The sequence below is a fragment of the Podarcis cretensis genome (assembly GCF_951804945.1).
Source record: "Podarcis cretensis genome assembly, chromosome: Z".
NCBI classification, from domain to species: domain Eukaryota; kingdom Metazoa; phylum Chordata; class Lepidosauria; order Squamata; family Lacertidae; genus Podarcis; species Podarcis cretensis.
In genome coordinates, this window is record NC_137184.1 from 10737166 (window position 1) to 10763212 (window position 26047).

The 26047-nt window shown below is 45.7% G+C and overlaps 1 long non-coding RNA gene across 1 annotated transcript; it reads left to right on the forward strand.

Annotated features, from left to right (window-relative positions):
• Positions 1-4665: 4665 nt before the first annotated feature.
• Positions 4666-25683, forward strand: LOC307207956. Its single transcript, XR_013834889.1, has 3 exons — positions 4666-4917; positions 14349-14411; positions 25470-25683. It is a non-coding gene; the product is annotated as an uncharacterized lncRNA (long non-coding RNA).
• Positions 25684-26047: the final 364 nt, after the last annotated feature.

A 26047-nucleotide genomic window follows, 5' to 3' on the forward strand; every position in this document is an offset into this window, starting at 1 on the left:
TTTATGCAAGTTCCTCTGGTGACCGCTTTCATTGTGTCCCATAGGAGGGGGGGTTGTTATATTGTCTACATCGTTTTCTTTGAAGTAGTTTTGGAGAGTTTTTGTGAGACTCTCTAATTTGTTTATTTGTAGCTAGGATGGGACTGAAGGACCATGATGGGGTGGTTTGTGTTCCTTCTCCTATTTTAACGGTGACTTCTACTGGGGCGTGATCTGTGATTTTAATGTTGATTCCACTGAGGGGATCAGACCCTGTGTGAGCAGAATGCTGTCCAGTCTGGACACTGTACCATGGTGTCCGGATTGGAATGTATGGCTGGTGTCTCCCGGGTTTTGCTTACCCCAAATGTCACAGAGACCCCTGTTTTTTTAGCATTTTTAGTAACTTGTAAGAGTTCCTAGTTGTTGGGGGTTTCCTTCGGAGGAAGGGTTGTTTTTCTTTTGATAATATATATTGTGGTGTTTTATGTTGCTCTTGTTTTGTGAATCACCCTGAGAGCTCCAAGTATAGGGCGGTATATAAATTCAATTAACAATAATAATAATAAGTACTGAATGGAAGGCACTTTACACATGCTTATGAGTTCCAGTGATCCTTACTTTCAACAGCTGGAATTTCTCTTCTCTTCATTCCAGCCACTCGTTAGTCTGTTCTTCTTCCTCCCTTCATCCTAAAATACGTGAACTAGGACAGATAGAACTAACTGGTAGACAGAGGGACTTTGTTAAAAAGGCGAAACATTTTTAGTTTATTTACTGTGATGGCCTGGGAATCTGATTCAGAAGCTGGATCTGAGGAGTACCAGCCTGCACAGGACTCCCCGCCTCCAGGGCCGGCTGAGCTGGGGCAGGGGCTTGTATCTGAAGGGCCTGCACCTGTGCCGGATCCTCAGGAGCAGACACCAGATGAATCCACTCGGGCTCCAGAGGTGATGGAGGACCCATTGCCTGCAGGTGCTCCTCTCCCAGCCCTGTCAGGGGAAGGTGAAGCTGCCCCTGGGTCCAGTAACCCTCCAGCCTCTCCTGAGCTGCAGAGGCTCAGGGCAGAGAGGCAGAGGGAACTGGGTTCTCTCAGGAGGAGTGCTCGCCTTAAGGCCAGGAGAGGCGGGTCACCTGTGGGCCGGGACCGCCCCTGGCCTCAGAGGAGATAAAGGCCAGTCAGCCCAGTCCCAGGTTGCGGGAGCAACGACGTTGGAGACCTGTTTCTGCCAGCACCCAGACCTGTTTCTCCGGAGTTCCCAACCACGCCCGGCGTCTTGCTTTGGACCCCACTTCCCCCTTGGTGGACAGGCTCCAGACCCTTGGCCCAGGACCGGACTTTGACCACGCCTCACGGTAACCCCCCCCCCCCCCGGGACCAGTACATTTACGTCACATTTTATTTTAAAAATGAATTTAAAGTCAGCAGGGTTAGGATTTGATCTCTCTCTAGTTATGTTTTCAGCCAGTGACGACAAGCAGCAGTTTTAAGAGTTGCAATTTCTATAGCCATGTATCTGGAAGTAAACATTGGATTCAATGTGTTGGACCGCAAGTGACTTGGATATTCTGGAGCATGGACTGGACACAGGGAGGCAAACGCCCATTCAGGTTTTAAGCAGAGTTTATTTGGTTCACATATGCAAAGCAAATGGTGCAGCACAATACATTGCAATCTGCACCCCAATCAGAGCAAATGGGATTATCCTAGAACCGAACGATTTGCCCAAGTGCATACAACCACACATGTAACACCCAATCCCATAACACTCTGGCTGGCCAAATGGTCGTTCTTCAGTAACTACGGGGGACACAATGGCCACCGGCTCAGTCAAGTGCCCTTTCTCACGCGCGTTACGGCTTGAGACTACTGTGACTAATTTGCTCAGAATGTTATCTGGTAACTTATCTACACAGGTAGCTTGTATATCTTCGGAACCTCCCATCCAGATCTTCAGGCATGCGTAGAACTATCAGCTTCTGGTGTGATGGTAGCAGGCCTCTGGGCTGGCGATGGGCTGTGTCCTGATCAACTCCCAGTGGGATCAGGATCAGGACCTCTCCGGAATCTGAGCTTCAGAGAATTGGGTAAGAGTTCGCAAGTCCACTCTCCATGGGCTCGTTTTACTCGCGTGTGATGGATCCAGGGGGTCAACCCGGCTACCTTAATTGCAATTGGGGAAACTAGCAGGACTACGTAAGGGCCTTGCCATTTAGGATTTAGGGCCGTTGCGTTCCGCTCTTTTATCCATACAGAGTCACCGGGCTTAAAGGGGTGGATTGGTTGAGCCATACTGCACAGCATCCGCTGGAGGGACCACCTGTTAAGAGATGAGAAGACAAGTAAGAGAGATTAAATTTGGTCTTGGGTCGTAGTGTCCCCCAAGAGTTGAGTACACAGGGGAAGCTCAAACAGGGGTGGACGCCCATATAGTAATTCAAATGGAGACAATTGGGTATGCTTATTAGGAATACAGTGAACCCTGAAAAGGCCTATAGTGAGCATATCGAGCCAGGAGGCTCCTGTCTCCTGAGTGCGTTTGGCAAGTTGATTTTTCAATGTTCTATTCATCCGTTCTACTTTTCCTGAGCTCTGCAGCCTCCAGGCCGTATGCAGTTTCCATGGGATGTTCAGAACCTGACTGACTCCTTGTACAATGTGGTGTATGAATGCTGGTCCGTTGTTGCTCCCTATTGCTCTTGGTAGCCCGAACCTTGGTATGATTATTCCTTGCCATTCTTGGAGATGGGCCTTCTGCCCATACCGTTGGGGGTGCACTGATCATTCTTATAAGCTTTGAATTCTGGCCCTCCTCTTCTCTGTTGTCCCCCATTAAGGCTGCTACCAATCTCCAGGCATTTTCTCTGGGCACCATGAGAGACATAATTCCTGTGCCTGTAATATGGCAGGGCCATATTACATCCGGAGGGGGTGAAAATGATCTGGGCATGGAGCTTGAACAACAAATCTCTCCCATCAATGGCATGGGACATTCTGGAATATACAGGAACTTGTGTATTACTGCCCTTCCCCCTATAACACAGTCCATTGGTTGTAAGAAGGGTTTCACTTGAGAGTCCCCTGTCGCCCCGGTGATCTTAATGGTTTGCTTGCTGGGGTTTCCTAGGGGTAAGGGGAGCACAGAATATTCAGCTCCAGTCTCTCTCTCTTTTTTAAAAAATATTTTTATTAGTTTTTCCATCAAAAATTCATACAAAATCAAACATTCAGTCTTCACTTAATCCCTTCTTTCCAGAACTTCCCTCAGCTTGTCTGATAATTCTCCGTATTATATCTTCATCTCACATTTCTCAATATTATATTGCACTCAAACACTCTTAATCACATCATGTTTTTTAAACAATATTCCTAACATTAATTTCACAGAGCTTCTTGAAAACCAACAAGTGTTATTTGTTCATCACAAACATCTTTGATATACTCTGTAAATTTCTTCCAGTCCTCGGAGAATCTCTGGTCACGCTGGTTCCTAATTCTCCCCGTCAATTTGTCCATTTCTGCATATTCCATCAGTTTCATCCTCCATTCTTCTTTCGTGGGCATTTCTTCCTGTTTCCATTTCTGTGCCAGCAAAATTCTGGCTGCTGTTACTGCATACAAAACTAATTTCACATCTTTTTTACTAATTTCATTTCCCAGTATTCCCAGTAAAAAAGCTTCTGGTTTTTTAACAAAAGTGTATTTCAACATTTTCTTTAGCTGATTATAGATCATCTCCCAGAAGCTTTTTACCTTCTTACATTCCCACCACATATGGTAAAATGTTCCTTCTTGCTCCCGACACTTCCAACATTTATTGCAAACTTTATACATTTTACCCAATTTTACTGGTGTTATGTACCATCTGTATAACATCTTCATAACATTTTCTTTTATCGTAATACGTGCTGTAAATTTTAACCCATCCTTTCACAATTTAATCCACTTCTCTAATCAATATTATATCCAAAATCTTTAGCCCAGCTAATCATTACAGATTTAACCTCTTCGTCTATTGTATTCCATTCCAACAATATTTTATACATTTTAGATAAATTTTTCACTTCATTATTCAAAATTTCTTGTTGAAATCTAGATTCTTTTTCAGAATAACCCGTCTCTGAAAACTATTTTTTAAACATTTCATTTAGCTGAAAATAGTGCAGCTCCAGTCTCAATCATAAAATTCACAAGGCGGTTCCCCACTTGTACTGAGACCATGGGCTCCGGGGAACCCTGCCGTGAACCCAGGCTGTCCTATTGCGATTCATAATTAGCCAACCCAATCAGATTGGTTGGGTTTTCCTGGTGCTGCCAATCAGGAGGCCTGTACCCTCCTCCTCCTCTTCCTCGTCCAGGCCTCATTCCGCGATTCCGTCCCCATTGGCCTGGGGCTCCCTTATTCGGGCACTCGCCTTTCCAATGTCCTTCTTGCCTGCATATCGCACACTGATTACTCCCTAGTCTCGTCCCTCGTCCTCTACCTCTTTCTCTGGTTCCACGTCCTCTTCCCTTTCCTTTCCCTCTAAGGAGATATGCTTCCCCTTTTCCTTCTCTCCAATTGCCATTGCCAACATATTCAAATTCTTTTCCCTATATTTCTCTTGCCTCTTCTCCCCTGTGTGAGTGCCTGAGGGCCCTGCTCTTTCCACTCACCATCTGGCCCAGGGCAGAGCCTGAAGCCTCACAAGGACTGCTTGCTGCCTGCTGCCCAGGAGGACTCCCCTGTGTAAGTGCCTGAGGGCCCTGCTCCTTCCTGCCACTTACCACCTGGCCCAGGGCGGGGCCTGAAGTCTCACAAGGACTGCTGTGCTCTGCTCTTGTTTGGGTTCTCTGGGTTTAGCAGTGTCTAGATCCTAAATGCCTCCTTCAGACGTTCCAAATATGCTGCTGGACTTTCATCTGGCTTCTGTACTACAGAAATTTTTGCCATATTGGTAGGTTTTCTGGCTGCACGTGTTAGACCTTATATCAGGGTTTGCCTGTTCATCTGTACTAAGGCCCTATGGTCAGCCTGATCATAATTTCAATTGGGATCCCTCAGCGGGTACTGGAGCAGGATCTGGGCTGCCCCTATGCCATTGGCGGCTAGATGTCAATGAGCTTCCGCATGTACTCTCTGAATTTCTTCACCCATCAGGAGATGCTGCAGAATTTGCTGACAGTCATCCCAAGTCGGGGTGTGGGTGCTCACCAGGGAAGTTATTAAGATGATACCCTTGCCAGGGTCCTTTTCAAACAGTGGGGTGGTATTTGACCAGTTCATTAAGTCAGTAGTGGAAAGGGGTATATACTGGAAAGTACTGGTCCAGGGCTGTGGCGCTTGTCCCTGCACTGGGGCTGGTGGTGGGGCATAATCTGGGCTTCCCTGGGACTCCCTATTGTCATGTTTTCATCTTGTGACTTCGCCCTCCCTTTCAATGTTTCATGTTCCTCACGCTGATAAACATCTAGGTATTCCAATTGGGAATACCTATTGGCCCACACTCAGGTTGGGTTTCCTCTACGGTCCCCCTTTCATCCACACAATCATTTGCTTTTGGAGCCACTCACCAATACCTCCCAGCCTAACCTAAAACCCTAGCCTGTCTCCTTTTATTGGTCAGGCTCACCTTTCTCCAAGGGAGCTGTTCGGTCACATCTTACATCCTGAGCTTACACTCCTCTCTATCTGTAATAGGGTCCCTTTACTAACCTGTCCTTGGGGTTGAGACGTCTAGTTTCCCAGCTGGCACACCTTTTCTGCTCCGTTCGTGATGTGTGTCCCTCCAATCCACAGCATTGGGAGTGTGGCAACCTACTTTCAGTTTCCTAGCCAATAGTGGCTGGTGCACGCTGAAACGTCAAGAGTCCCCGCAGCCCCAAGCCGGAAAGACAGACCTGTCCTTGTGGAGTCCTGGTGTCCTCCTATCCGACGTCAAGGCACCTGTGAAATGTTTGACCTCAAGTGACTCCGATATTCTGGAGGCAAACACCAATTCAGGTTTTAAGCAGAGTTTATTTGGTTCGCATATGCAAAGCAAATGGTGCAGTGCAATACATTGCAATCTGCACCCCAATCTGTGTGCGCCCACATTTTATAGACTATACAAATAAACAGAGAGTGAAACTTTTACCTTCTTATCCTATCAGGCTCTAACATCTCCTTTTGAAGGTTAAATTCTTAATTTATTCATTCTTGTTTATCTCCCTGCTTATGGCCTTGATCACCTCGCAACAGTTGCCTTGTTTGTCTACCTGCTATGGCCTTGCTCATCTTGTAACAGCTGCATGATAACTGGATGCTGGGAATTTCCATTTCTGAGGCCCTTCAAATGGAATTTACTTCTGAGTAGACATGCATGGGGTTGCACAGTTGTTGCAGGATATGCATCTCAAAGGGAGAATGGTTTTGGTTCTGGGTTGCTGTTTTTGCTTTACTGGAGAGAAACAGTGGGCCATTTGGAAAGTAGCCAGTGAAGGAGTCATGTTGCTTTTTTAAAAGAAAAAACTGGCACGTGATGTGTGTTTATTTCCCACTGAAGGTCTTTTGGCGTTTGAGCATTTGATATTCCTTTGATACACTGCATTGTTATCCTGTCAGGTTCATCCATTTTCTTTACTGTTGAATACTGAAAGGTATTTTGGTTCCATATGTATACAGTGGAACCTTGGGTTGCAGACGTAATTCATGACGGAGGCACGTCTGCAACCTGCAGTGTTCGCATCCTGAAGGGCTGCGTCTGTGCTGGTGCTGGTGTGATTTGGCGCTTCTGCGCATGCGCGAGCGGCGAAAACTGGAAGTAACCCGTTCCGTTACTTCCAGGTTTCCCGCGGTCCACAACCCGAAAACATGTAACCTGAAGTGTCCGTAACAGGAGGTATGACTGTATTCAGTATATGCTATTTCTTCATAAAGGTAAAGGTAAAGGTAAAGGGACCCCTGATCATTAGGTCCAGTCGTGACCGACTCTGGGGTTGTGGCGCTCATCTTGCTTTACTGGCCGAGGGAGCCGGTGTACAGCTTCCGGGTCATGTGGCCAGCATGACAAAGCCGCTTCTGGCGAACCAGAGCAGCGCACGGAAACGCCGTTTACCTTCCCGCCGGAGCGGTACCTATTTATCTACTTGCACTTTGTGCTTTCGAACTGCTAGGTGGGCAGGAGCAGGGACCCAGCAACGGGAGCTCGTGGGGATTTGAACCGCTGACCTTCTGATCGGCAAGCCCTAGACTCTGTGATTTAACCCACAGCGCCACCTGCGTCCCTTCATACTACGCCCTGAATGTTTTTGTTCATTTGATCTGTTTATATGATCTGTGGTTCATTTGTTTGTTGATGGTAGTGATGGTCACCAACTTGGATGGTTTTAAAGTAAGAGTGTACAAAATCATGGAGGATAAGGCTATCAATGGCTACTGCCTCAAACTATGAAAGTAGAGCATAGAGGCAGTACTGCTTCTGAATACCAGTTGCTGGAAAATATGAGAGGGGACAGTGCTCTTGTGCTTGGATCCTGCTTGTGGGCTTCCCGTAGGCATCTGGGTTGGCCTCTGTGAGAACAGGATGCTGGTCTAGATCAGCCATTGGCTTGATCCAGCAGCTTCTTTTTATGGTTTTACGATCTGCCACAGTCTATTCTGACCCAGCTCCACTCCTAAACAACCAAATTCCCATCGTAAGTCTCTGGTATGCTCTACTCACTGTGAAACTCAGCCTGTGAATGCCACCACCTTTCCTGAGCTTTCTACTGTATGGGAGAGCCAGGCGGCCAACTGACCAGGTATGGGGAACCCAGTGCCCTCTGAATATTGGTGAACACCAGCCCCAGCCAGAATAGCCAGTAGTCAGAGATGGTGGGAGTGGGAGTCTAACAACAACAAATTTTTATTTACACCCTGTCCTTCCCGGTTCAAAAACCGGGCTCAGGGTGGCAAACAACAAATTTAAAACACTTAATTATAAAAGCAGCATAAAATACAGTATAAAAACATGAATAACAATAAAATTCAAAAATCAATTGGATAATCCCCAGGGCTAGCTGGCTGAATTGGTCCTACTTGAGCCAGCAAGGAGGCCAGGGGAGAATTAGCTGTGGGGTCTCAGAGTGGGTGATCTTCATAAAAGGGGAGGGGGAGGGAAAAGAAGGGAAATAAAAGATCAGGCTGAATTCAAATTAAAAGCCAGGAAGAATAACCCTGTCTTACAGGTCCGACGGAAGGAGATTAAATCCTGAAGGGCCCTAGTCTCATGGGACAGAGCATTCCACCAGGTCGGAGCCATCACTAAAAAGGCCCTGGCAGAGGATAGTCTGACTTCCTTAGGGCCCGGGACTTCTAAACTATGGTTATTCATGGACCTTAAGGTCCTCTGTGGGGCATATCAGGAGAGGCAGTCCCGTAGATACGAGGGCCCTAAGCCAAGATGCTGGGTTATGTTTTTATGTGTTGGAAGCCACTCAGAGTGGCTGGGGCAACCCAGCCAGATGGGTGGGGTATAAATAAGAATATGTTTATTATTATAGAGCATGAGACTCCCAGTCTCAGAGTCTCAGAGTTGTGGATTCAAGCCCCACTTTCAGGGGAAAGATCCATTCATTGCAGCGGGTTGGACTAGATGACCCTCATGTTTCCTTCCAACTCTGATTCTATGAATTTCTATGCCTTTCGAACATCTGGAGGGGGTCACAGCTTTCCCACCCCTGTTACAGAGAATCCTCCATCAAAGGATCACTTCATGACCTCTGGTCCTTTCACTGTTGCATGTTGCTGAAGGCTCTATTATGCTTGCTGAATTAATTTACTCTACTATAACCCGCCTTCTGTTGATTTAGAAGCCAAGGGGGTGATTGTTCTTTTGGTTAAAAAAAGCGTACTAGAAAAGCATGATCATCCTGCAAAGTGTGTTGTCAACAGTTCTGTTTGAAATAAACCTCAGGAGGTGTTGTGTGTGAAACAAAAGTCTGTATGTGGTGCTTGATGTTTCCTTTTGTGTTCATTTACATACATTTACATGGGGCGGTGCTGCTAGCTAAGGATGCACATTGATTCCTGACTTGTACAGTTATCTTCAAGAGACCCTGGGGAAGGAACTGGATTTGTTGCACTAGGATGACAGAACATTTTATCCTACTTTAGTTGTGCAAAGTCCTGGTATATGATTGTATAACTTCTGCAAAATACTGACAGTCTTGTGCTTATAATATGAGGCATCAGCAATATTTTCCTGTTGTGATTTCTGACTGTAGAGAACCACCAAGTTGAAAGGGAGCCCTCCCTCAAAACAGGAGAAAAATGGAGAAATGCAAGGGATAATGTAATTGAATCATGCCTTGCAGAACACACACGTTGAATTGGGTTAGGTCGCTAGATGACCTTTGAGCTCTCCTCCAGCTCTAAAAATTGATGATTTGATGAAATGCACTACTACAAATGTTTTAATAAGGCTGTTCAGAAAAAAACCAAAAATAGGTACAGTGGCTTACTAGAGATTGCCCCGCACATAAAACAGGACCAGCTGGAAATGTTGTAAGCGATTTTGAGTCTCCCTTGCATTTGCAGATGCTGTGCAAACTTTTCAGGAGGTGAGCATGGAAAGCTGCCGGCAACAGCAGTCAGTCTGTGTTCAGCCGAAATCCAGTTTGACTCATTACAACAAGCGGAGAGAGCACACTTCAAGATCCTGGCACATGAAGGTGCTCAAGGAATGCCACAGGCTTGTTTTCTGACGAGAGAGAGAGAGAGAGAGAGAGAGAGAGAGAGAGAGAATTCAAAGCAAGCCTTTGATCTATTTTCAGCCCATAAATTGCTCCTGTGGAATCCTGCACATACTTAGGAGCTCTCTCTCTCTCTTGTGCTCGCATGCTGTGAGGCTGAATCTACTGCTTCGTTGTGACAGCACATTTCTTTATCATGTGCATGAGGAAAAGAACACCATCCAGACACATCTCTTTCCTTTCCACCCCAGGCAAGCTAGGGGCTCCCGTGTGGCCTGTTCTTGACACAACATGCATTGTGCATATCTACACATGCTGTAAATTAGGCCTGTCAACTCATTAGAGAGAATTTTTTTTTAAAAAAAATAGTTGATTAATCATAATAGCCTAAGAACTGCCTTGCTGGCGTAAACCAAAGCCTCTCTCTGGCTTAGCATTTTCTTTCCAGCTGAGGTCAGCTTCAATTTCTTTCAAGCTGGGAGGGGGACCTGTGGCCTTCCAGATGTTGTTGGATCCCATCAGCCCCAGCCAGGATGGCCAGTGGTCAGAGATGATGTGATTTGTCACCCAGCAACATCTGGACTATCACCAGATTTCCAAAGCTTGGATCTCACAAAGTGATGAACAAAAAGAAGTGAGAGGTAAAGCACACAAGTTATTTATGCAAGAAGTAAAGATGACTGCTGATCTATATGAAAAAGGTAAATCCACAGTTAGGGCATAAACTATTAGTCCAACAAAAATGTCACAAAATAGTGTGTGTTGCTTTGAAGCTCTCCAGAACTAACAATGGCCAATGGCTGCTAGTTACGGTGGCTATGCTATCAGTCCATAGTCAGAGGCAGAATGCTTCTGGAATACCAATTGCTGTAAACCCCAAGAGGGGAGAATGTTCTTGTGCCTAAATTCTGCATGCGGGGTTCCCACAGGCATATGGTTGGCCCCTGTGAGAACAGGATGTTCAAGGACCCATTCCAGCCATACAAAAACACTCAAGGAGGGTGTGGAGAGGGGCTGCTGAGGAGTGTGACTTGAGAAGAGAGGGAGTGTCTGGATAGGGGTTGTGGCCTGGAGAGAGTCCCAAGGGCTGAATAGAGTAACTTGGAGGGCTGCATTTGGCTGCTGTGTCTGAGGCTCCCCACCAATGCTCTAACCACTCTACATCACACTCACTTTGCCAAAGGGAAAAAAGGAAAATCTTTATTCAATGTGCTCTGTGTGTCTCCAGCTGCCATTTGGGGAACAGACAGTGATGTGTTGGACTAGGAGCTGGGAAGATCAGGGTTCAAATCCCCACTTGGCTGTGAAGCTCACTGGGTGACCTTGGGCCAGTCGCTGCCTCTCAGCCTAACCTATCTCACAGAGTTGCTGCAGGGACTGAGGAGTGGGGAGAATTCTGGGCTCCACATCTTGAGCTCTATGGGGGAAAAGGTAGGATATATGTGAAATAGATAGATAAGACATGCAGGCAGGCAACTATTTTGCAAGCAAAAGAAATAGGCAGAAGAAAAGCCCACCTTGATATATAAAGGAAGTTACATATGTTGTCTGAGCAGCAGATGGCGCTGAAGCCTAAGGCTGCTCACCTTCCCAGCATTTGGTGCAAAAAGAGCACAGAGCTTATTTAATGAATGAAGAATCATTGGATAAAACAGGAGACATTGAAATTCTGCTTCAAATGATGATGATGATGATATTATGTTATGATGTGTTGTGTTGTGTTGTTATGTTATGTTATGTTTTATGTTATGTGTTATGTTATGTTATGTTATGTTATGTTATGTTATGTTATGTTATGTTATGTTATGTTGTTATGCAGAAACCTCATGTCAGTCTCCTATAACCTGCATATGCCAGCTCAACAGGCACAAAAGGTTTCGGAATGAGGGCAGAAATCAGTTCACATTTTAAAGGTGAACCGTACCTAACTTGCACTTTCCAAAACAATACACAAACCAAAACACAGTTGTCTTTCAAATTTTGCTGTGCAGTTTTCCAGCTGAGCAATGAGTAGAAAAATGCAAATACTAGGGTAAAGTGTGCATAAAATGCATATATTGGGGAAAATAAGGTACACACAAATGCATTGCAATTCAGGGAAGTTGCTTTGCAAGTGTGTTTACTAGCCAAATTACATGCAAAAACTTGTATATGAGGAGAAATTCCTACGGAAAGGCTGATGAATTATCATTTTTTTAATGCAGCCACATGTGGAAATGTGGAGAACTGAACTTAAGAGGCGGGGGAACTGAGAAAATGAATCTGAAATGGACAGATTTGAGCATGCCTAGGAAATATGTGAACCTGTATCCCCTGGGGGATGTGATTACCTATGAGAGAGAGAGAGGAGAGAGAGAGAGAGAGAGATCCATCAATTGATGGGATGAGAATCCTCTGAAACCTGCACCAGTGCCCAGTTTGCCCTGTAGAATTTGGAAGCTTGGAACAGGCAAAGAGGAAAGAAAGTGGTGGGAAATGAGGATTGCGTCTACTGGCTTCTGGTGCTGCAGTGGCTCAACTGTGCATTGTCAAAGGTTTTTCCTTACCAATTCTATGATTCTGTGATTATTGGTTCAATCCCAGTCATGTTTTGTCTCCTCGACTGGTAGTTGGCTCTCAGGTTGGCGGCCTCCCCAGCTTTGCTACCCTTACACAGGGGAAGGACTGTAACTTAGCGGTAAATGATCTGCCTTGCATGTGGAAGGTCCCCAGTATACCCAGGCAGAGCTGGGAAAGACCTTCTCTGGGATGCCGGAGAGCTGTGGTCAGATTCATTATAGCCAAAAACTCTGTGGTACAGTATCTGATTTGCAATCAGGTTCAATCTCCGACATCTTCCAGATGGGCTGGTGGATGCTCCCTGCCTGAAACCCTGGAGGGATGCTGTCAGTCAGTGTAGATGATACTGAGCTAGATGGACCAATGGTCTGCCTGAGTAGATGGAAGCTTCCTATGATCTTCGGAACATAGGAAACTGCCCCACACCGAGTCAGACCACTGGTCCATCTACCTCAGCATTGTCAATAGTGACAGGCAGCAGCTTTCAGATCGTGTTCTTCCCCAGTCCTACCTGGAGATGCAATTGGGAATTGAACGTGGGACATTCTGCATGCAAAGCAGATGCTCTTCCATTGTGGTCCTTCACCACAATTGTACCCTTGAAGATCAGGGCCAGACGTTGGGGCACAATTGCAGCAGAATAAGCAGGAGAGCCCCCTAACACAGCAGGACCAACATACCACATTTTGAAGTAAGGAAAGTAATATACTTTAGAATCTAAACTTTAGAATCTAAAGAGAGGGAATCTAAACCAGTGGTTGAGACTCTAGACGCTGGACTCTGACTCCCATAGCCCCCAGCCAACGTGGCCATCAAGGATAATGGGAGTCCAAGAGCATCTGGAAGACCATAGGTTCCCCCATCTTTGCTTTAAAGTGTGGGGGGCTCACGTATGACCATTAAGTCCAGGGTCTGGGGAAAAACAAGTATCCAGGTTCACCACTGCATGGAAGTCCTTTAACTTAACCTTCGTCAACATGGTGCTCTTCAGAGATCTGGATCACAACTCCCATCATCAGTCCCTGCCAGCACAACGTTCCCAATGCTGGCTGCAAATGGCAGGAGTTGTCATTCAAAACATCTGGAGGTCACCGGGTTTGCAAAGGCTGCTCTTGGTGAAAATACTGAGGGCTGAACCTGAGCCCTTCTGCTTGCAAAGCATTCTCTGCATCATTGTGTAATGATGACTTTCCTCCCTAAGGGATTCCCATCCTGTGACAGGACATAGAAAGCTGCCTTATAACATGTCACATGTTTTGTCCATCTATCCCATCACTGACTGCTTTTCTTTGCAAGGGCTCCCTAGGGTTTCAGGCAAAGGCAAATTTTCACATTACCTGTGCCTTGATTCTTTGTACAGGAGACACCAAAGATTTAACTGGAGATCTTGTGTATGCGCTCTGCCACTGAGCCCCTCCTCCTGCAATGACAATAACATTGCTGTTATTGCCACTGCAGTTATTTCTACAGCATCATCTACAAACCTAACATTTTCCAGTATTTTATATATATATGTAAAAAGTCAGACCACTGCCTATGGAGATTACAGTTTGGGCAGAGTGATGGAAGATCATTAGGGATGGGCAAATTGTTCAATTTTGGTGCCTCTGTTTCTCACCTGCTGAAACTTAAGTTAGGTTCTCTGCAATTCCACATCATTTTACTTTTTTGTTATTTTTTTTATACAGAAGCACTGGTCCTCGTGAAAATTCATCAGCATTTTAATGCAATGAACTATACCAATCTACACAATGGTATGCAATTTAGACTTAAACACACTTTTTTTGCAAAACAATTTCCCCCAAATAATGTATTTTTATATGTTACTTTCACTGATATATGAATTTTGATGGATGCTTCACCCCACCCCCTCCTTTTCTACTTGTTCCCACACACTTTATTTGCAAACAAGGAAGCTGTGAAACCTTGCAGAATTACAGTGTGACCTCTCCATAGCACAGTGTGAAATATGAAATAAGAGTTTTAATTACAAAACAGGAAGTGCGTCTTTTTTGTTTAATATTTAATGTGCCTCGGCTATTTGCATTTTGAATACTGCTGTGCAAAAAATTTTTTGAAGATGGTGACCTGGTTTATGTTTTTGTTTGTATTTCAGAAAGTTCTTTCCCCATCCAAAACATCACTTTTCCAGGAAAAGCTCTGGACACTCATGCACCAGGTGGGTAGTATGTGTGTATATTTAAAGCAGATTTTCCAGCTGTAAAATTTCCCCATTTGACTTCCCACACTAAAAAGGAGTTGAATGAACACAAAGGTGCTTTGCTCCTTTCTTACACCTGGTATCAGTGGCAACTTCTCCACGGGAGATAGTTTTCTTAATGTAACTACGATACAGTGAAGATTTATTTATGAATCTGCCTTACTTCAGTAACTAGCAGAAGGAGCAGTTTAAGGGTATTTACAAGGATGTGACAAAGCGTTAATTGCCCAAATATGAACTTTGGCCCCATCTGCATTATACATTTAAACCAGTATCATATTGGTTTAAACAGTCATGGCTTCTCCCAACACATCCTGGGGGCTGTAGTTTGTTAAGGGTGCTGAGTGGTATTAGGAGACCCTACAAGGATGCAGGTGGCACTGTGGTCTAAACCACTGAGTCTTTTGGGATTGCCAATAGGAAGGTCGGCAGTTTGAATCTGCAAGATGGGGTGAGCTCCCGTTGCTCTGTCCCAGCTCCTGCCAACCTAGCAGTTCATAAACACACTAGTGCAAGTAGATATATAGGTACCAATGTGGCAGGAAGGTAAACAGCATTTGCATGCACTCTGGCACTCATCATGGTCCTCCATGCGCCAGTAGTGGTTTAGTCATGCTAGCCACCCAGAAGGCTGTCTGTGGACAAACGCCGGCTCCCTCTGCCTGAAAAACGAAATGAGTGCCACACCCCATAGTCGCCTTTGACTGGACTGAACCGTCTGGGGTCCTTTACTTTAGGACAGTGGTTTTCAACCAGTATGTCGTGGCACCCTGGGGTGCCTGCCTTGAATGATGGCCAGGGGTGTTGTGGGCAGCACCGGCCTCGGTCCCTCTTTCCTTCCCTCCCTTCTCTGATGCTTTCTTGCATCTCTGCCTCCCAAAGGCTTGCACAGCTGTTTATTGCAGCAGCCCTGGCTATAAGCTCTGCAGGCAAATGGTGCCTCTGGGAGGCACCTCTCTTTGGGGCGGGGCAGGGGGGCAGCTTGGAGACCAGGGACGGAGGCAGCAGCTGTCCAGAAGACTCCCAAGTAGAGGGGAGAGGAGAGGAGGCTGAGGGAACACTCCACAAGGGAGGGTGTTCAAAAAAGGGTGAGAGGCTGCCAGCCCTGCAGGCAATGGGTGACATAAACGGGCTCCTGAACCTCACAGGTGTGCCGCAGAAAGAATGTAGTTGGTTAAGGGAGCCATAGACTCCAAAAGGTTTAAAACCTCTGCCTTAGAAGACCCCTATTCCCTTCAAAGACCGATTAGTTCCAGAGTGGTTCAACAGTCATTCCATTCCCAAGGAATTCATAGGTGCACCAATATGTAACAGCCGGAGGGGGGAGGGGGAGAAAGAGAAAAATAGACATCCAGTTTGCCCTTCCCAAAATGGAGATGCTGGGAATTGCAAAATCACGCTGTTTAAAATAACAGCAGTCACAAACATCTTGAGCTACCATTTCAAAGTCAGCACATCTATTTGGCATCATCTCTGCCTTATGCTGAGTTTGGGGTACACTCCTTTGTCCCGGAGTGAAAACATTATGTATGGTTGTGAGAACAGGGCCGGTTCCTTCATTTCAAAAAAATGTGGATTGTGCTTCTTAATTGCCAAGTTTTTTCTCTGTTGCCCTTCCATCAAAAACAACTCCTTGATGGTCTGTTATGACCTTCCCACCGGTGAATTAAAGTAATAAGCATGTCCAAGATCTCCATCTCATCCCTGTGACAACCTGTAATTATCCAAAGGCATAACCTGTAGGTGCTTATCAAATTGTTTCAATCCTGCATTCATTACTCCCTTCAATGAGGCATTTTTCAAGGGAACTTCAAAGGTCAGATGCTGTTGTGTGTGCTCTTCTCCCCACCCCACCATAAGTTTCATTTGCTCACATTTTCTTAAGCTAACAACTCCTGCTTTCATCATCATCACCAGGGGCTGACTTTGGTCTTTCAAATTTCAGTGTCACAAAATTCGGTGCCCCCCACCTCTCATCTTCCATTCTGCTCAATTCACTATCTCATAGTTGCAATGCCTTGCAGCACCCCCTAGGCTTGGCATCCAGTGTAGTGAAACTGGCCATGCTGCCCTAAATCCACCACTGTCATCACCAACACCACTGTCCTGGCCCCCACTGCCAGATGAAGAACTTAGATTCCCAGTTCTGTTTCCACTAAAGTCCTTAATGCATCAATCAGATCAGTACATAGGCAAGGTTACAAGGTGTAACAGGTGCATAAGTGGTGGCTAAGTCAAGCTAAGATGTTGATGCAACAAGCAGCATGCCCCCTGCACCTTCCTTTGGAAGAATGAGGTGGCAAACAGCCAATGTCCTGGAACTGGGCAAGCAAACAGGCACTCCTCTGAGTGGGTTGGGTTTGTGAATTCTGTCAGCACTGGCATCTTCATGTCCTTGGAGATGGATGTGGTGTCAATGTAGGCTCAGTGTTTGATTTAGTCTCAGTCATCTCCCCTGAAGAAGGAGGTGCTGGAGGTAGCTCCACCACAGGAGGTGTGTGATGTCAGAAGGGCAGAGCACTCCTCTGCCACTGTACCTGGTTCCTCCCATGGATTCAGATCTTCATTCCCTGAATCTCTGGCCCCCTCCATATGCTCAGACCCTTCTTAGGGTACAGCAGTCACTTCTCCATCCCTCTAGGACCCTCTCCAAGGTCCTCTCACTCCCTGAGCTCTTCCCATTCCCCCTCAGGACCTGACCATCCTCTCTATAACTTCTCCAGGGGACTCATGAAAACCACCACTTTTCTTTCTATTTCCAGTGTTCTGGCCAACATAATCAAAAGTAGAGATAGCTGTGTTGACTCATAAAGAAGAAGAAAACTCCAAATCCATGGTGGGACAATACCTTTATTAGTCCAACGAAAATAGTGTGTGTTTCTTTTAAGATCTCCAGAACTATCAATGGCTACTAGATATCAGCCATGATAGCTGTGCTCCACCTCCACAGTCAAAGGAAGTATTGCTTCTGAATACCAGTTTCTGGAAACTGCAGGTGGTGAGAGAGCTATTGTGCTCAAGTTCTCCTTGTGGGCTTCCCGTAGAAGCATCTAGGTGACCACTGTGAGAATGGGGACAGGTAGATGGTGACATGTACTGCTATAGGAAGCGGAAGGAAGCCGATGTCTGACGCAAATAAAAATTCATTCATTCAAAGCGGAAGGGCTGTATTAAACTATATGAATGATTAGAGCTGGGGGAAGAAATTCACTTTGCATTTCAAGGTGAACATAACTGATTCATACTGCCTGAAAAAATATGCAAATCATTGAAATCCACACTTCTCTGAATTTTGCAATGCAGTTCTCTTGCCAAGTAATGTGGACAAAAATACATATACTAGGGGAAAGTGTGCATATGAATGCATGGATAACATACGAAAATGCAAAATAACATACAAAACTGGAAGAATAATTGCAAAAAATGCAAAATGTGCAAAAATGTGCATGCAAGTCAAAACTGCATTCAGAATGTGCATATTAAGAGAAATTTGCACTAAAATGCTGGTTCTAATTTTCATGAGGAGTTTTACAAACATTGCAAACTTATGTGGAAATGTGGAAAATTGGAAACAACGAGAAATTTCAGATTGGAGCAATGAAAAACTGAGGGAAAACAAAATTGACAGATTTGCCCTTCTCTGAGTGAAGCATGTCAGTCGTGAGCTCCTCTCCTCTCCTCTCCTTGGAATGTGAAAAACAACAACAAAGGGTGATGAGATATGATTGCACTCCATCCTTCTCCATCTTTAGAAGCAGTGGCCAGTTTAATGGAGCGCATTTGGTTTTGTCACAGGGGTGGTGGGAGAGAGTGGATGAGAATGACATAGGGCTGCATTTTGGCAGTAGTGTGCCCCTGTCCTTAAAAATACATGAAGGAAAATACAATCGAACAGTTGCATTTGAAATCCGGGGTGTACTTCTTTTTCCACATTATTTGTCCTTCCTTCCTTGCTTGCATCGTTTCGTGATTTAGCTTCAAGAAATAAAACCCACAACCATTTCCAGGCTGGGAGTGGGAGGGGGAAAGCAAGCAAGCTAGCAAGGCAATAGAGAAAGTCAAGTATCCGTGCTCTTGATCGTTAAATTGATTTCTCTCTATTCCTCTCCTTTGCTCCTATCCCTCTGAGAACAGTAGATTGAGAACATTACGGCTTTTTCATTTTGTTTTGACACCGCACCTTTAAAATTTCATGCCAGTGCGGGAGAGCTCGTCAAACTGACAGATAAAAGTTGACATTAATCTCCACTGTGTCACTCTGGCGACTGGCTGTGTTTGATTTTCCTATTACCCTATGGGATCATCAGTGACAATACAAGAATACAATTCAAGAGAATTTGGTTAGCTTGCGCAGGGTGCTGTCGAGATGCGGCTCCCTTGAGTGATATTGTTTCATTTCCTGCAAATTAAGTCAAAAGCATGCTGTGGAATACCGCCACTTGGATGTTTTTTCGCCTTAAATGACTGTAAAAATTAGTGTGCTCAGACTTTGTAGAGCAGTGTTTATGGGCACAGAGGCTAGGCCAATGATGGATTCCTTTGGAAATTGACTTTTTCTTTTTTGGGGCACAACTGTTTGCAGCAGATCCCCAACGATAATAGTCTGGCTGGGTATTTCCTATGTTTGTTGGTTCCTTTGCTTACTTAATTTCTATCCCATTCATCAAGAAAGTGGCTTATAGAAAAATGATAAACTCTGATTACATATGGGGTGCTTCTACCTTATTTGAGACAAGAGATTTGCTCTGGAGTACCGCATCCTCCCTGCCCAACATTGGATGCCCCAAAGAATTATGGGAGCTGCAGTTTGTTAAGGTGCCAAGAGTTGTTTTTGTTTTTGTGTTTATGTAATTGATTAGAGTACAGTGGTACATCGGGTTAAGAACTTAATTCATTCTGGAGGTCCATTCTTAACCTGAAACTGTTCTTAACCTGAAGCACCACTTTAGCTAATGGGGCCTCCCTCTGCTGCCATGCTGCCAGAGCACAATTTCTGTTCTCATTCTGAAGCAAAGTTCTTAACCCGAGGTACTATTTCTGGGTTAGCGGAGTCTGTAACCTGAAGCATCTGTAACCTGAAGCGTCTCTAACCCGAGGCACCACTGTATTTCTATTGTGTTGGTAAGTTGCTTTGAGGCATTTTTATGAATAAAGCAAGTAAAACAATTTGGCCAGATCCAGCAGGGCTCATCTTACACTATTTTAGTTAAACAAAGCTTCCACTGATGTTTGCCATCTTTATCCTATTGAAGCAACCTTCAATCCCTCTTAGAAGAAGGTAAAAGCAAATTAACACGTGAGTTAAGTGACTTCAAAAGCCCCATCGCTATGCAGAGCAGATCCTTCCAGCCCAATCTAGTTTGTAGGCTTGTGCTCCTATGGTCCCTTTCATTTTTCATAGGGTTGGTCTTTTTAATTAACTTGTCACATCACAGGCTGGAAGGTCACCTGCCTTGCAGCTGACAAGCTGGCAAGCCGTATGGAATATCGGCATTCACCTGAAAAGACAGGTAGGCAGTCAGGTCCCAAAAGACAGGCAGGCAGGATTTCACCTTCACATTTCCCTGATGTCCAGGTCTGATTCGTTTGGCAGCTCCTTCTAGATGTTGGGTTGAGAACTTGCTGCAAAAGGGCAGTGCCCAGGTTGAAAGGAGGGTTTGAGTGAAGTGGCAGAGAGCTCCCTTGACCTTCGGCAGGTGATTCAAGATATTGAGAAATATTTCAAACAGCTTTCTAATCAAAGGCCCATCTGTTGTCGCTTGCAACCTTTTTTTTTTGAAGGTGGCCTTTGTTGCTTGCTGAGTGGCTGTTGGCTTTACAAGTGAAAAAGCAGGTCCCTTTCTGATAAATTAATGGGGTTGATTGTCTTGGGACAGCCAATAGAAAACGTGCTGGGGCTTTTCCGGGGCTTGGGACAAAACGTTTCTGCAGATTGCAAAGGCGTGCTTAGGTGACAGAGACATGCAGTCGGCTCTAGGAGGCTTTGACTTTCTCCACTACACTAGCTTGTTCTTATTCTTTTTTGTGAAGTTATTATTATTATTATTATTATTATTATTATTGCTATTATTATTATTATATTTTATAATGTCTATAAAATGGAGAGAACAATTATAACAACAGGCAAAGATGAAAAGATGAAAAACAAAACTATAAAATAGGCACGTATTTGCAAATGTGTTAAAATAACCAAGTCCAAGGCTCACCAGCTTCAAGGTTTTAGATGGCTGTAGAGTACCTGGCTAGCTGCAAAGGCTATTTATATGAAATTGTGACTCCATAAAAGGGTTTTGAAGGAAGTTGGCACAGGGAGGTGTTTGAAAGCAAGAGAGGAATATTAAAGGGAACATAGGGAAATGCTCAGATGGAGGGCAGGGCGGCATGTACACGAGAGACAAAATGGCAAACAGCTGTGCTGAGATTCTGTTTTTGGCTAGCGAAGGAGTTCATGCCCGTATCATGTGATTTCCCCCCTGCAAAAACTGGGCCACACCTCCTTTTTCAGGAGGGGAATTTTCAGTGCTGGGAGCGCACACACACACCAGTGTTGGTGTGCCCAGGAGTCATTCAGATATTTTGCACTGAGCCAGTGAGATATTTAGAGCCTACTTGCTGAGTGCAACCTGCAAACTATTAGTGTCACACCAGATTAAGGTCATATTCCATTTGTTGTTGTTTTAGAAATAGGTGGCTTCTCTCTCTCTCTCTGAAATAAATTACAGTGGTACCTCGCAAGATGAATGCCTTGCAAGACGAAAAACGCGCAAGACGAAAGAGTTTTCCGTTTTTTGAGTCGTTCCGCAAGATGAATTTCCCTATGGGCTTGCTTCGCAAGACGAAACGTCTTGCGAGTTCTTGCGAGTTTGTTTCCTTTTTCTTAAAGCCGCTAAGCCGTTAATAGCCGCTAAGCCGCTAAGCCGTTAATAGCCGCTAAGCCGCTAATAGCCGCTAAGCCGCTAATAGCCGTGCTTCGCAAGACAAAAAAACCGCAAGACGAAGAGACTCGCGGAACGGATTAATTTCGTCTTGCGAGGCACCACTGTACTGTTACGTAAGTTGAATGAATGCTTAGCACAGAAATTCTTTGGTGTACCCCTCAGCCCTTTACTTCAGAAGGCACCAGGAACTTGGAAATATGCCTTATACCAGATGCATCTAACCCAGTATTGGGTACTCCAGCTGCCAGTGGCTTCTCATGGTCTCAGGGAGAGACATGTCATGGAGAAGGGCCATAGCATAGTGGGGGAGCATCTTCTTTGCATGCAGAAGGTCCCAGGTTCAGTTCCCAGCATCTCTAGACTGGATGAGAAGGTCCCTTTGTCTAAAATCCTGGAGAGCTGCTGAGGGTCAGTGTACACTATGGTCCTAGTACCCAGTCCATCTGAATTAAGTGGGACGTAACTGTTATGTACTGAAGTTCTCACCCTGGGCCAGCAGGGGGATACTGTAGATAGTTTTCATGCAGGTCCACTTCTGCAAATAAGGGATTGAAAGTGACGTTCAGTGATTGGATAGTTACAGAAAGTGGTTACTGTTGCGTTGTAGTGGAGCTCTATATAAGCAGGCTGGCTGAACCTTTCAGTTCAGTTCTGTTCTGGCCTGTGAATAAACAAGAGCTGTTTGAAGAATCGCTGTGTCGTCTGATATGTTCACCCACAACTTAACAGTAACGGATTCACAGAAGCCGCTCCTGCTTCTGCTTGAATTCCAGCGGGTCCCACTTCTGCCTCCTCGCCTCTGCCATCTCTTCTGGGGTGGCCGGAGCAACCTCTGCCATGACCTCTTGCGCTGTCACCATGGCCTCTGCTACCACCACCATAATAATAATAATAATAATAATAATAATAACAATAATTTTTATTTATACCCCGCCCTCCCCAGCCAAGGCCAGGCTCAGAGCGGCTTACAAGCAATAATAAAAACAAATTGAATGATTACAACTTAAGAACAAAATTAAAATACAACATTAAAATATGGAAACATTAAAACATTAAAATGTAGCCTCATCGCAGGAAGAGAAGGAAAGGAAAAAAGAAAGAAAGGGAAGGAGGGAATCAAATTGGCTCCAACCCAAAGGCCAGGCGGAACAACTCTGTCTTACAGGCCCTGCGGAAAGAAATCAGATCCTGCAGGGCCTTGGTGTCATGAGGCAGAGCGTTCCACCAGGCCGGAGCCAGAGTTGAAAAGGCCCTGGCTCTGGTTGAAGCCAATCTAACTTCCTTAGGGCCCGGGACCACTAGGGTGTTGCTATTTATGGACCTTGAGGCTCTCCATGGGGCATACCGGGAGAGGCGGTCCCGTAGGTACGAGGGTCCTAGGCCGTGAAGGGCTTTAAAGGTCAAAAGCAGCACCTTAAACCTGACCCTGTACTCTACCGGGAGCCAGTGCAGTTTAAAAAGCACTGGGTGAATATGCTCCCGTGGCAGAGACCCCATGAGGAGCCTCGCTGCAGCATTCTGCACCCTCTGGAGTTTCTGGGTCAGCTTCGAGGGCAGCCCCGCGTAGAGCGAATTACAGTAGTCAAGCCTGGAGATGACCATTGCATGGATCACTGTGGCCAGGTTGGGGCGGGAAAGGTAAGGGACCAACTGCTTGATGCGGCGAAGGTGGAAAAATGACGCCTTGGCTGTTGCTGTAACTTGTGCCTCTATGGAAAGGGAGGCATCAAGGATTACACCCAAACTCTTAACGGAAGGCAATGGCACTAATTGGGCCCCTGCAAGAGAAGGGAGTTGGTCCCTCATCCCCATGCCATCCTGACCCAGCCATAGGACCTCTGTCTTCGAAGAATTTAGTTTCAATCGGCTCCCACGAAACCATCCAGCCACAGCTTCCAAGCATCTGGTCAGTGTGTTCGGGGCCGAGTTGGTGTGGCCATCCATCAGCAGATAGAGCTGAGTGTCATCAGCATATTGGTGACAGCCCAGCCCAAAGCTCCGGATAATCTGGGCAAGGGGGTGCATAAAGATGTTAAAAAGCATCGGGGAGAGAATTGCGCCCTGCGGCACTCCACACACCAAGGAATGGCGCGACGACATTTCCCTCCCTTGTGCCACCCTCTGTCCCCGACCAGAGATAAAAGAGCACAGCCAGTTACGGGCTATGCCCTGTATCCCCACGTCTGCGAGGCGGTGGTCCAGAAGATCATGATCGACCATGTCAAAGGCTGCTGACAAATCTAAAAGGATCAGCAGTCCTGACCCGCCTCGATCCAGTTGTCTACGGAGATCATCTGTGAGGGCAACCAGAGCCGTCTTGGTCCCAAAACCAGGATGGAAACCGGACTGAAATGGATCTAAAGCCGATGTTTCCTCCAGAAGCCTGCCAAGCTTTTCAGCAACCGCTCTCTCAATTACCTTACCCAGATATGGAAGATTTGAAACTGGGCGGTACACCCAGTACACCCGGAAGAGAGCATAGCACACTTCTGGAAGCAGGCACACCACTTCCGCTGGCCATGGCAAGACAATAAGTCCACAAGAAGGCTAAAAGAAGGCCTACTGCTGAGGCCTAGCCACAGCAGCCACAGCGGTGGCAAGACAGCCAGTGAAGGTAAAGCGGCAGGGAAGGGGTGGTTGCTACATGAAGATTGGACAGGTGGGGGCGAGAAAGAGCACAACTTCAGGCAGGATGGATGGTAGGAAGAGTGAGGAATTCAGGCAGGGGGAAGGCGAGACAGAATGCAAATTCAGATGCGAGGGTTGGGAGAAAGAGTGAGGAGTTTGGGCGGTGTGTGTTTGTCTCGTTTTCCCATGCAGAAATATTGGGTGGGATGTAAGGCAACTTCCTGTGTTGCTATGCAGGGCGTAGCTCAGTGGTAGAGCAGTTGGCTTGCACACAGAAATCCCAGATTCAATCCCTGACACCTCCAGGTTGGGCTGCAAAAGACCATCTGATGGAAATCCTAGAGAGTCCCTGCCATACAATGTAGACATGGGGTTGGCAACCTAAGGCCCATGGGCCACAAGCGGCCCATGGGGGTCGTTTAACCGGTCCACAAGCCGCCCCTGAACCGAGCCGTCCACTCGGTGAGTCCCCGCGTGTAGCACTAAACCGACGCAGTGTGGCGCGTGGACTTGCTTCCGTGGCATCGAAAATTGCGTCTGTGCAGAGGCTGAAAATTGCGGGCGATCTGGCCCACGGAGGGATCTCCGCTGGAGTGAACGGGCCCAGGTGAGGTATACCTTGCCCACCCCTGATGTAGACAATATTGTGCTAGATGGACCAATGTATCTGACGCAGCATAAATTGGCTTCCCAAGTCTTTCTTGTCATCTGCTAGCTGACGTGATCCTTGTAGTTGGAAACTGAACCGTAGGCTTTTTTGAAGGTAATGTGGCTGCTCCACCCTCAAGCTTTAGCAGGTTCATCCTTAACTTGAACTGAAACATCCACCATTTGTCTTTGAAACCTTCAGTTAATCCGGAATATAATTGCAAGATTATTCACTGGGACTGGACAATTTGAACATATTGGGTTGTCTCCAACTAATTTCTACTAGTAGAATTTAGGTGGAATAGAGCCATTAAAATTAATGGTGCCAAGTTAATCATGTCCATCAATTTCAATGGGTCTACTCTGAGTATGACTAACATTGGATACAACTCATTATGCCAATGCTTCATTGCCACCACCTACTTCCGGTCTGTTTCTAGGAGCAGTTCATAATACTGCTTTTCTACCTTTAAGCCTCCTTGTGGTTTGGGACAAGGCTTTGTTAAGGTTTGCCTCTTCTCATACCTACTAAGGCAGAAAACCTTCTCTGGGTGCCTCCCCAAAGATAGCTGCAATAGCTGACTACCATGGAAAGAACCTATTGGGCTAGCAGACTAATTATAGAATGACTTCCCCAAAGATGTAGTGCTTTATTCCCCCCTCCCGCCAGCCTTTTTTTTAAAAAATAAATAAATAAATAAATCCTGTCTTAGTCTTTTAATTGGTGGCTCCCTGGTAATCTGTGTTTGTTCAGTTTTTAAAATTCTGTGCTGTTTTATGCCTCATTTTTAATGCCTTTCAGGATGTGTTTTATGAGAGGCACTCTTCACTCTTGCATCGGGAGAAGACAGCCGGAAACGTCAATTGGTTCAAAATGCAGCTACTACAGAAAGCTAGCAAGTTGGTTTGTTTCTGGGCTCAGTTTAAACTTCTAGTGAACCTTTAGAGTTCTAAATCAGAAATAACCCATGTGGTGACCTACAAATTTTGAACTGCAATGCCCAGCTCAACAGGCCAATAGTCCAAAAATATCTAGAGTGCAACACATTGGCCACCTCTGGTCTGAATGGTCTAAGATCAGATAATTCAGAGGATAGTCTGGGCTCAAAAGGACTTACTCAGGCTTTCAGAGTCCCTTTTCTCTGCTCTGTCATTAGCAGAATTTAGGTTCATCAGTACCGGGGATAGGGTCTTATTAGCAGTGGCTCCACAGCTGTGGAATTCCCTCCCCTATCAGCTTAACATCAAGCCACATGGCATTTAGGTATGGGATTAAGCATGCTTTGATAATAAGAACCTGAGAAGAGCTTTGCTGGGTTATGTTATCCAGTTCAGCTCACAAGCAGGACCTGAGCACAACAGCACTCTTCCCACTTGGTA